We start from the raw sequence: 11,805 nt of genomic DNA, 5'->3' as shown, positions 1-11,805 counted from the left end.
GACCGTGCAATATGTAAAACGGAGTTCTATCTTGAAATGTTATGATGAGTATGATGCAACATGTGTTTGTATGATATATGAAAAGCAAAGGGTTGCTAGCGTGCTGAATGCGACACAACAAATGAGTTACTAAGGATATGACGTACCTCATAGGGCGGACGCGCCGAGGTTATTCGAGGACTTGAGATCATGTTTACCTTATAGAGGAGGTCTTTCTAGTTTTATGCTTTTGCTGGTTACCTCAAGATGTGACATGGACAATAGCGGTGCCATGATCACAAAGAGTATGATTATGATTATGAAGGTGATACGATATGATTATGAAATGAATATGATATGGCTATGGTATGAAATGCTTTAAGTTTTACGATACGAATATGTTCTTCTTGTGTTTCCTTGAATATTATTGTATTTGTTTGTACTTCCTTACTCGGCTTTTAGCTCACCCCCTTACTTTTCCCCTTTCAGGTAATAAATAGGGTTTTTCTTTGGCACATGCTGTGATGTGGGGAGTTCCGACGTCTGGGTGTGTATGGCGTGGGGGTGTCCTATGAACGAATAAATGATCAACATATGCATCGAGTTTTAAAGAATCATGTTATGGACTTTAGTTTTAAACTTATTAGTAAGACTTAAATTTTTATTTTTTTAAAACGTTGCATAAGAACACTTTATTTGTATTTTTAACTATTAGGACAAACTTGCATGTTTTATCAAGGTCCCACTGAATTCATCTTTTAAGTGATATTTTTCTATGTATCTATGAGATAAGTGACATTTATATAAAGTAGTAGAATAGGGCGCTTTACATCTACACGAGCCGCAGCGTAGGGATGAAGAGTCACGACGCTAAAGGCATCGTTTCTCCAGAAATTGATCCAGAGTTGCAACATTGAAAAGGTTGGGCTGTAGCCCGCCTGACTTCCACGCGAAGCCAAAATTGACACAGGCTACGATACTTGAACCATTGGGCCGCAACCTGCATTGCTTCTGAAGTAAAAAAAAAAAAAAGGTTTTAATCCTAATTTTGAAAGGAGGGAGATAGACAACAAGAGGGGGACAAAAAATAGAAGTGGAGAACACCTCAGAGGGCATCTCGATTCTTTCTAAACAGTTATTTTTCTATTTCCTTCCATTCTTATGTTACGCTTAAGTGCTTTCGATGATTTTAGAATGATGTTGAACTAAATATTTTATTAGGTTTTTTAATGGATTCACTTGAACTCCTATTATGAGATAATGTTAATCTTCTTCTTCATCTATTGAGTTTGTTTCAATTTGTGTTTACTGCATGAAATATGATTGGCCATCTATTTTCATTATTTGTTTGAGTTTGAATCAAAATTATGAAAGGTGAGATTTAAACAAGATTTGATTGAATCAACACAAACATAATGTAGAACGAAAGTATCAAGATTATTTGTGTAGCATCTAGGTTGTGTATTCATTGCCTCCTAATTGTTCAATATGTCATAGAAATATAGAAAATTCACACTTAGGTTGAGTTTTATAATTCCTAATACGATTATAAAATACATATGTCCAACTTGCCAATATAATAAGAAGAAGAATTGTTGATATTGCGTTAGTGATTAGTAGGAGGGAGAGTTGATGAAATTAAAGTCCCTCACTGTTTTATCTCTTGAAATTTATTCTTGTTTATTTCGTTACTAGTCTGCATTATTTTAAATAATGTTATTTTAATTATCAAAGTACAAAACCAATTTTTGTTAGCCAAATAGAAACCAAGAATTAATTATTTGGTAATTGATAATTCAGTTATTGTGGGACAATGCTTGGTCTTACCAAGAAATTTATTACAAATTGTGATTGTGTTGTAACGCCCTGGATAACCAAGACCATTACACTATGTGTTTAAAATAATGCAGGACTTGCTAATCAAGACATTTAAAAGAAAATGTGACCCTAAAGTCATAAACAAGTTAGGTTTAAAAGATTTTTGGTCACAAACGGATAATTTTCATTAAAAATAAATCTTTAGTACATGGGATCCCAAAAACAGGGTTTACAGGATACATTTACAAAATTCCAAAAGTTATATACAATCAAGGCCACTCTAATGGCAAAATACACATTTTAGGTTTTCGTCCCTGTAAAATCCCTCGATCGTGGCAGACGAGCACCTGACAATGTACACCTCGCCCCCAGAGCTCTCCAACTCATGGTTGAACCATCTTACTCTTGCCATTACCTGCACCGCGTAGCACCCGTGAGCCGAGTCCCAGCAAGAAAACTATATAACATAGCATAAAAAATTCAGACAATCAAATGATTCGTAAGATATTAACCAGATATTGGCAAGCCATAACAGGCACAAAATCAGTGACGACAAACAAAGAATCATCCATCTATCATCCAGATATTCAACAAGCCATCAATTTCATAATAATAACAGTAAACACATTCATAATCATCAGTTTAACAAAATCATCATACAATATTCAGGGTCGACGCCCTTAGGCCGCAGCCTCTATTTAACCCACTGTCTCTGGCTCACTTAGGTTGAGCCCAGTGTTTAACCCACTGACTCCAGACCGCTTAAACCGAGCTCAGTGATTATTAAGCTGTCCTCAGCTACCAATGGCCGAGCCGCATCCTATGCGCAAATATTAGTTCCGACACTCTTAGGTCGTTTATTTCATGCTCACATGACATATCATAATCATGCAACAATTGTATTCAGATATAGGGAGCCCTTAGTCCCATCACAACCACACAAAAGGGTACAGTTTTCTTACCTTTAATTTCCGAGCAGAGAAAATGTAACGGTTCCAAGCACGATCCTTAGCTCCGAGCCTTGGCGATAAACCTAGTCACAATCCATAAATGGTACTTTGATGAGTTTAAATTCCAAAGGACAATCGCGAGACTAAACTCACGCTCTCGGGACCTCTAATTCCACCAAACAAAGTGGTGAAACTGTCCCCACAAGACCCCAAGCGAAACCCCAAAAAGTACCTAAAAACCAAGTTTTGGAGGTAGGGTAGCGCTACAGACAAAAACCAAAGCCTCCCAGAAACGCAACCTAGCACTGTAGTGCTCTAAACCTAGCGCTACAGCGCTAGCACCAGAAATGACAATTTCTGGGTTCCCCCTTCGAACTTTCCCGAGCCAAAGCTTCAAGAACTCACTCCAATCATCATCCAAACTCAAAATTAACTATAGAACTACCCTCTACTCATCATAGGCAACAAAACCTAACCAAGTTTTTCCCAAAAACTCCAACCAATCCCCAATACCCATATTCAAACTCTCAAACCCAAAGCACTAGAAAAATAGAGCATTTCGCCAATCCGCTCACTAGGACCGTCTCGAGCCATATACTACAAATATATCCACATAATAATGTGAGCTCAACAATTTATCACATATAATTACATTTATGCCCTCAATGGGCCAAAATTGCAAATATGCCCTTATAAGCAAAACAGGGTCCACATGCATATTTAATACTCATAACACATGCACATAATCATCTCCACATAATCATATAGTCATGCATGCCACATAATCATGCATTAAATCATTTATTCACATAAATACCAATTATGCCCTCCCGGTACACTAATCAAGGCCCTTAAGCCTTATTAGTATTTTTGGGTCGTTACATGTGTATACTTGCATAGCATAAAATTTTGCAACATGAGTCTACGTCCCACCTCTTGAGATGTAGAAATGATTCCATTTGAGTCATTTCTTTTCTCATGTATGCATAGTTAAACGCTCTCATTATTTTATTCAAACTTAATTGCTAGCTATAGTTTGATTAAAATAGTTGCACCATTAAAATAGTAAGTTTGACCATAGTCAACGCCCCCACTATTTTATATTTCAGTATCCAAGATAAACATTTTCTTGAATATTAATTATAGAAACCTCTTTGTTTCTAAAATTCTCCTTTATATGTTTTAAAAATTGACTCCTTCTTGAATCAAAATATTAAAAAACAATAATTTTAGACACTAAAATGTCTAGAATTATCCATTCTATACACATATAGCTAAAGTAATTTAAAATATGGAATTCCAAATCACCTATTTGATAAGACGACCAAATTAATGAACTATTATGAAAATAAATTGATAACTTTGGAGCATTACCCCCACATTTCTCACATAAAGTGATAATATCACTTTTAAATAGAAATTTTTGTATTTCTATTAAGTCTTTTATCTGCCAAGATAAATCTACACTTATAATTCATAAAGTTCATCATGAGTCCTTTAAGCCACATGATAAACTCTCAATAGATCAAGATAAAAAACCTCAATGTTTATCTTGATTTATTTACTTGCTAAATCTAGACACACTTCTTTGAAAGTAACTTTCACTTAGTTTCTTTCTTTTATATATTTCACAAAATAAAAAGAAAATATGAACACAAATGTAATATGAGAATTTCTCAAACAAATAATCACATTATAGAATAATAGGTCTACAGTCTTACCTATTATTTTAACAAGTTCATCTTAAAACTTTGTTAATATATCATATCACAATAATTAATCTCATAGCAAAATAAAGAATTATCATAGAATAATACTTTAATTTTATTGATAGATTTCAAGAGTACAAGCTTTATTATGGGTTATTACATGAAAACAATCATTTCCCAACAAGGCACACAAACATGGTAATCATGCTAGGATCTATTCTTCCCAAAATTTTCCAAGTCCCAAACCCACTTTATTATGAGTTATTTTTGGTTTTGGCTTTCACTTTCTTTTGATTTGCTTGGATATTGGGTATATTTAACAAAATTTAATCTTACTTAACTAATGAATCTTATAAAAAAAAATTTAAATTACATTATTTGTGGTATAGTTTTCCAAATATTTTACATTTGTTGTAGTTTTGTACTCATTTTTTGATTGGAAAGCTACTTATTGTTGTAAAAAAAAAGTGCTTCTGTTACTATTATGTTTGTTAATTAATGTTTTCTTTTTCCCATACATTTAGCACCCAAATTAATTCGCTTAGAGCACTTCTCTACTTTATTATTCAAAATAGATCATTAATTTTTTTCTTACATCTAACTTTTATATCATCATATAATGGTTTATCTATTTCTTTATATATATTATTTAAATATTATAATATGAAATAATGAGAGAGAAGAGAGAGATAATATTAATTTTTTTTGAAGAATCAATAGTATCACCTAAAGAATAAATAGGATTTTCACCTCCCTAACTATTATTACTATCAATTCATGTCCCTTGAATTTGTTGACGTGTTTACAATTTCCCTCGAACTATTCACTTTACTGAAACACGAGTCTTCTATTAAGTTTTGTCCACATTTTTAACGGAATGGTGATATGACATTGCCACATCAATGTCATGCGTATAATTTAAAATAAATAAATAATTTTAAAATAAAAAACTATTTTCTTATTAATTCAATCCTTAAAAAATATTTATAAAAAAATCATATCCAAAGATTAAAAAAATACTAAAATTAAAAAATTAAAAAAAAAAATCAAATATCAAAAAAATTAAAACGCTAAAATATTAACTAAATATATACATTTTACTTTTTTTATTTTTTATTTTCTTTTTTCTTCACCTCTTCTTCTTCTCTTTCCTCCCTCAACACTTTTCTCCTCCTCCTCCTTATTCTTTTGCACATCAAAGCTCTCCTAGCTGACTAACCTTGCAGAAACCCAAACTTCTGCCAATCTTATTCAACCCTAAACCCAGCCATGTCGACCAAAGTAACCTTAACATTGTTGATCTTGCCCTAACCCTATTGTTTTCCCTCTACCCCAAGCCCAACCCTACTCTTTTCCTTATGCTCCAAGCCAAGCCTTGTCGATCTTGCCCTAGTCCTGTCAATCTTGCCATCTATAAAAGAAGAAGAGGGAGGAGGTGGAGAGAAGTGTTGGGGAAGGAAGAAGAAGAAGAGAAGAAAAGAAAAAAAATACATTTAGTTAATTTTTTAATACTTGAAATTTTGTTTTATTTTAAAATATTAGTATTTTTTAATTTTAATCTTTCCATTTTCTTTTAAGAATTACTAAGAAAAAATATATTTTAATTTTTAAGTTAATTATTTATTTTGAATTATACATATGGTATTAACATGGCAATGTCATCTCAACACCCAAAAGTGTCATATAAACATTGATCTGTTAAGAAAAATGGATAGAATCTAATTGAAGTTCTACATTTTAGTAACGTTAATAGTTTGGGAGATTTTTTAACAAACTAAAATATTCAAGGTGCGCGGTTTGATAGTAGTAATAGTTAGGGGAAAAAAATACTATTTATTCTTATCTAAATATAGAAAAGACAATATAATGAGAGTTTAAAAGAAGGTTAAAATAAAGCATCCATTAGAGTTATTTTTTGACTCTATTTCTTTATATTGTGAAGGTGTATATATATATATTCCACTATGAGTGCTCTTATATATATATGTTTTAAAACATTTGTTTTTCAAACTTAGTGAGTTATGCAACAAAGTATATCAATGTAACGCCCTACTAATTCAGGACCATTACATTGTGTATTTAAAATAGTGCTTGACCCGTTAAGCGAGTCATTTGGAGTCAAATGTGTAATCAAACTTAATTAAAGGTTCATGTGTTAAATTTTTTATCAAAATATATGAACTTTTTATTTATAAACTAAAAATATTTACAAGGGATCCCGAAAGAGTTAATTACAATGTAATTATAAACAAGGTTTACAAAATAGCCGACCTAAGCAAAACAATTGGAATCGTATCCTAGGCCCTAAAAATAACTTGACCATGGTGGCCAAGCAGGCCAAACATGTAGGCATCACCCTAAAGGTTTCCAACTCATGGATGGTCGACCTTTCCTTTGCCTTGACCTACACCACGAAGTACCCATGTGACAAGATCCAGAAAGAAAACCATCATAGCATTTTAAACATGCAATTAACAGAATTAATAGATATCATAGCTCATAACAATCCATCAATCATTTATATGGCCTATGCTAAACCAATGGGTACACAACCCTTTCTGTGGCCCTACCATCTTGACCTGCATTACATATGTTATTTGTCGAATACAGCCTATGTTGATCACATACAGTTAATCATAAGGCAATTAGATGCACATATTAATTTGGAAGATAAGAACACACAACTTCAATAATATACAAAGTATAACTATAACTATATTCAAATAACAGGGCCAATGCCCAACACAAGGTGCAGGTGCTAGTTTTCTTACCTCGGTTCAACGTAGTGAACTTAGGATGACCTTGAATGTGATCATCTCATGATCCTCTCAGAAACCCTCTTGAATTCAAAATTCCTAGGGATTATGGTTGGTTGGAAGATACTGTTACTTCTCTTGAGGCTCAATTCTTCAAGAAATCCTCAAATCCAAGCTAAAACCTTATTGTTCCCTTAGTGTTCAGGAAGTGTCCAAAACGTGACTGCCAAAACCTTAGTTAATTTTATCTAATAATTGGTCAAATGGCCAATTCGTTGTTGCCTCCATTAAATCCTCAAAGCTAAGCCCAAATGCATTTTGGTCGTTTGGCTTAAATCTCTAATTACACCTTAAAATTCTTAATTAATCCATCAATCTCTATACAAATATTTCACAAATTTATTTTACTGCGAAAAAATACCAGAATATTTAAAATTCCCAAAATATCCTTGGCTTGCCCAAGCCAGGCATTTATCCTCGTTGTGACTTTTTCGATAAAAAGCTCGAGAGAACCCACTCATGTCGAATATCAAAAATACATCCACATAATAATGTGTTCATGAGCATATAGCATAATAATTCACAAATATACCCTTAACAGGCCAAAATTACGAAAATGTCCATTTTTAACAAATCGGGTCTTTAACCACATTTAATACACATAAACATGCACAAATAATCATATCATAACATAACTCATGTAATTCACATAATCACATATATATTCAATTATTATCACACAATTTCACAATAATTCCACTTATGCCCTCCCTTCACACTAACCAAAGTATTACACCTCAAGATGGATCTAAGGGTTGAAATGTTTTTGGAAGGGATCTACATAGTCTACTTATTAAGGATGAGGGGGTGGGATTTTAAACAAGGTTTGGTTTGATTTTATTACTTAAGGTTTGGATATAGCTAGTGACCTTGTATTCTTGCATGTTTTTTGCAGCAAGGATGTGGTAGATTGAGGTAAAGTTCCATTTGCTAGACTTGTATGTTAAAGGTAGAGATGATGATTGGATCCGAGGTAAGTTATTTGTAAGTTTTCTTTTATTGGATCGGGTATGAAGAATCTTGTGAGGGATATAGATATTGATAGGAGTATGCATGTCATAGTGTATTCATGGTTTGGAGGCTTATGCCATGGGGTATAACATGAACTAGGGTTTGGATCTTCTCTGCATGTTGTAGTTAAAAGTTATGATGAATCTTGAGGACTCAAGTTAGGGTTTAAGAGGCTTGGGTGTGAAAATGACATTTTGGTCATTTGGAATTTACAATTATACATAGAGAATCTATGTGTTTTGTTATTTATTCAAGTATCTTTGTGAATAGGTCTAAATAATTCTAGTAGTGCAATCTAATTCCCATTGTGTTGTCCTCGGAATTTGAGGTAAGAAAACAATCATTATAGTATATGAGTTTGTATGAGATATGATTAAGATTTATGCTCTAATGGGATTATTATTTTAACATGAGGTCATTTACGGCGAGTATTATTTTCCATGTATTACAATATATTTATTACATAACAATGTACATTATTTGGCTATGTACTTAAATGAATAAACCCTATGTTTATTCAGATCCTATGAAGATAAATTTTTCTCAAATAAAATTAAGATGCGAATAAATATGAGAAAACATCAAAATAAGAGTTTCATTGATAATAACTTCAGTTTGTATAATAAATTTACATTAGACAACCAAGTCCCATGTTCACTACATGATCATTGAATTTATGAGGTGGCAAGCCTTTCGTCATAGGATCAGCAATCATCAATTCAGTGCTAATGTGTTGAATGAACACTTTATTTTCTTCAACACGTTCTCTCACTACTAAGTACTTTATGTCGATGTGCTTGCTTTGACAACAACTTTTGTTGTTCTTAGCCATGAATATAGTAGCTGAATTGTCACAGAACATTCTCAATGGCCTTGATATGGAATCTACATCTCTAAGGCCTGAAATGAAACTCTTTAGCCATACACCATGTGATGTAGCCTCAAAACATGAAACTAACTTGGCTTCCATAGTAGAAGTAGCAGTCAAGGTCTGTTTGTTACTCCTCCATGATATAGCTCCATTGGAAAATATAAACATGTAACCAAAGGTTGATTTACGTGAATTAGTACAACTAGGAAAGTCTGAATCTTAGAAACCAACTACTTCCAGGTTATCGGCTTGTCTGAACATGAGTTTGTAATCCTTAGTACCCTGAAGGTACCTCATAACTTTCTTTGCAACTTTCTAGTGGTCTAACCCCAGGTTACTTTGAAATCTTCCTAACATTCCAACAACAAAGGCAATGTCGAGTCTTTTGCACACCTGAGCATACATTAAGCTTCCAACAACATAAGCATATGGGATGTTCTAAATTGCTTCCTTTTCAAAATCATTCTTTGGACACTAGCTCAAATTTAATTTATTACCCTTAACAATAGGAGCAACACTTGGCTAACAATCTTTCATCCAAAATCTCTCTAAAACTTTGTTAATGTAGGCTTCTTGAGATAGACCTAAGATACCATTGAATCTATCTTGATGGATCTTAATGCCAATGACATAAGACGCATCACCTCATCTCAAAGTTCGTTGAGAGGAATTGTTTCACCTCATATAGCATGCCCTTATCATTGTATGCAAGAAGAATATCGTCCACATATAAAATAAGAAAAAAAATATTACTCCCACTAACCTTCTGGTATTTACATTGATCCATGACATTCTTTTCAAATCCAAAAGAGGAGATGACATCATGGCATTTTAAATACCATTGGCATGACACTTGTTTTAAACCATAAATGGACTTCTTAAGCTTGCACACCAAATTCTCACCATCACTAGAGGAGAATCCTTATAGTTGTTTCATGTATACATTCTCCTCTAGGTCACCAATCAGGAAAGCAGTTTTTACATCCATATTCTGTAGCTCTAAATCGAAATGAGCAACTAATGCTAGGATAACTCTGAGGGAATCTTTCTTAGACACTGGAGAAAAGGTCTCTGTGTAATCAATTCCTTCTTTTTGAATGAATCCCTTAGCAATGGGTCTCGCTTTATGTCTATCAATGTTGCCTAATGAGTCTTTTTTTTTTTTGAAGACCCATTTACACCCAATTGCCCTCCCCGATAAGGCAACTCAACAAGATCTCAGACTTCGTTTCTCTTCATAGAATTCATTTCTTCATTTATGGAATTGTACCACATTTATGATTCTTTGTTATTCATAGCTTGTGAAAACGTTTCTGTATCATTTTCGGCTCCAATATTGTAGTCAGATTCTTGGAAATACACAACGTAGTCACTAGATATCGCCGATTTTGTTGTCCTAGTGGATCTTTTTAAGGGTACACCAGCAGGCTCTTGGAGAGCGGGTGGTTCAGTTTGTTGTTCAACAATTATAGGCAACTCCTGAACAACTTGATCCATTTGAACTTCATCATTGACTTGTGGATCGTCAACAATTGGTTGTGGTTGTTCAACATCCATTTAGACTCTAGGGGTGTTATCAACCACAATCAATATTGCTCTTGAGGTGGATGTTTCTGAAGGATCTTTCTCAGACCCTAAGTCCTTTAATTTTCCACTCCCACTAATCAAGGCATTTTCAAGAAATTTTGCATTCGTTGATTCCACAATCCTAGTGATATGAGATGGACAATAAAACTTGTAACCTTTAGAAATTTCAGAGTATCCAATAAAGTATCCACTTATGGTCTGTGGGTCCAGTTTCTTCTCTTCTAGATTGTATATCTTCACTTTAGATGAGCATCCCTAAATGTGTACATGTTGCAAACTCAGTTTCCAACCTTTCCATAATTCAAAAGGAGTTTTTGAGACTGCCTTGGCTGGAACTCGGTTTAATATGTACACAGATGTCTTTAGAGCTTCAGTTCACATTGATTTAGGAAGATTAGGGTTACTGCTAATCATACTCCGCAGCACGTCCATCAATGTTCGGTTTCTCCTTTCTGCAACATCATTTTGCTAGGGTGTACCGAGCATGGTATATTGGGAAACAACCCCATTTCTTGAAGAAACTTTGCAAAAGGGCCAGGTCCTTGTCCATCTTTAGTGTATGTACCATAATATTCTCCACCTCTATCTGACTTCACTATCCTAATTTTCTTGTAGCATTGTTTCTCTAGTTCAGCTTTAAAAATCTTAAAGACATATAATGCTTCACTTTTGTTATGAAGTAAGTAGATAACATGTAGCGTGAGTAATCATCTATGAAGGAGATGAAGTATTTCTTACCATATGAGTCCATTTCTAGACTACATATATCAGTATGTATGATTTCTAATAGTTCGGAACTCCTATGGACACCACTTTTCTTAGACTTGGAGGTATTGTAACGTCCCAAAATTACCTAATAAGGCTTAGGGCCTTGATTAGGGGGCTAGGATCGCAATACATTGAATTATGTGTTTATTTGGTATATTTGTTTGTGATTATGTGATAATATAATTAGTTGTGCATGTTTAGGGGTATTAAATATGCATGTGAGCTCGTTTCTTATTAGAAGGGAAACTTTTGTAATTTGGCCGTTATGGGCATAATTGTATATATATGTGATATAT

This window comes from Humulus lupulus, chromosome 6 (assembly GCF_963169125.1).
Source record: "Humulus lupulus chromosome 6, drHumLupu1.1, whole genome shotgun sequence".
Classification (NCBI taxonomy): Eukaryota; Viridiplantae; Streptophyta; class Magnoliopsida; order Rosales; family Cannabaceae; genus Humulus; species Humulus lupulus.
Note: the sequence above shows the minus strand (reverse complement) of the source record.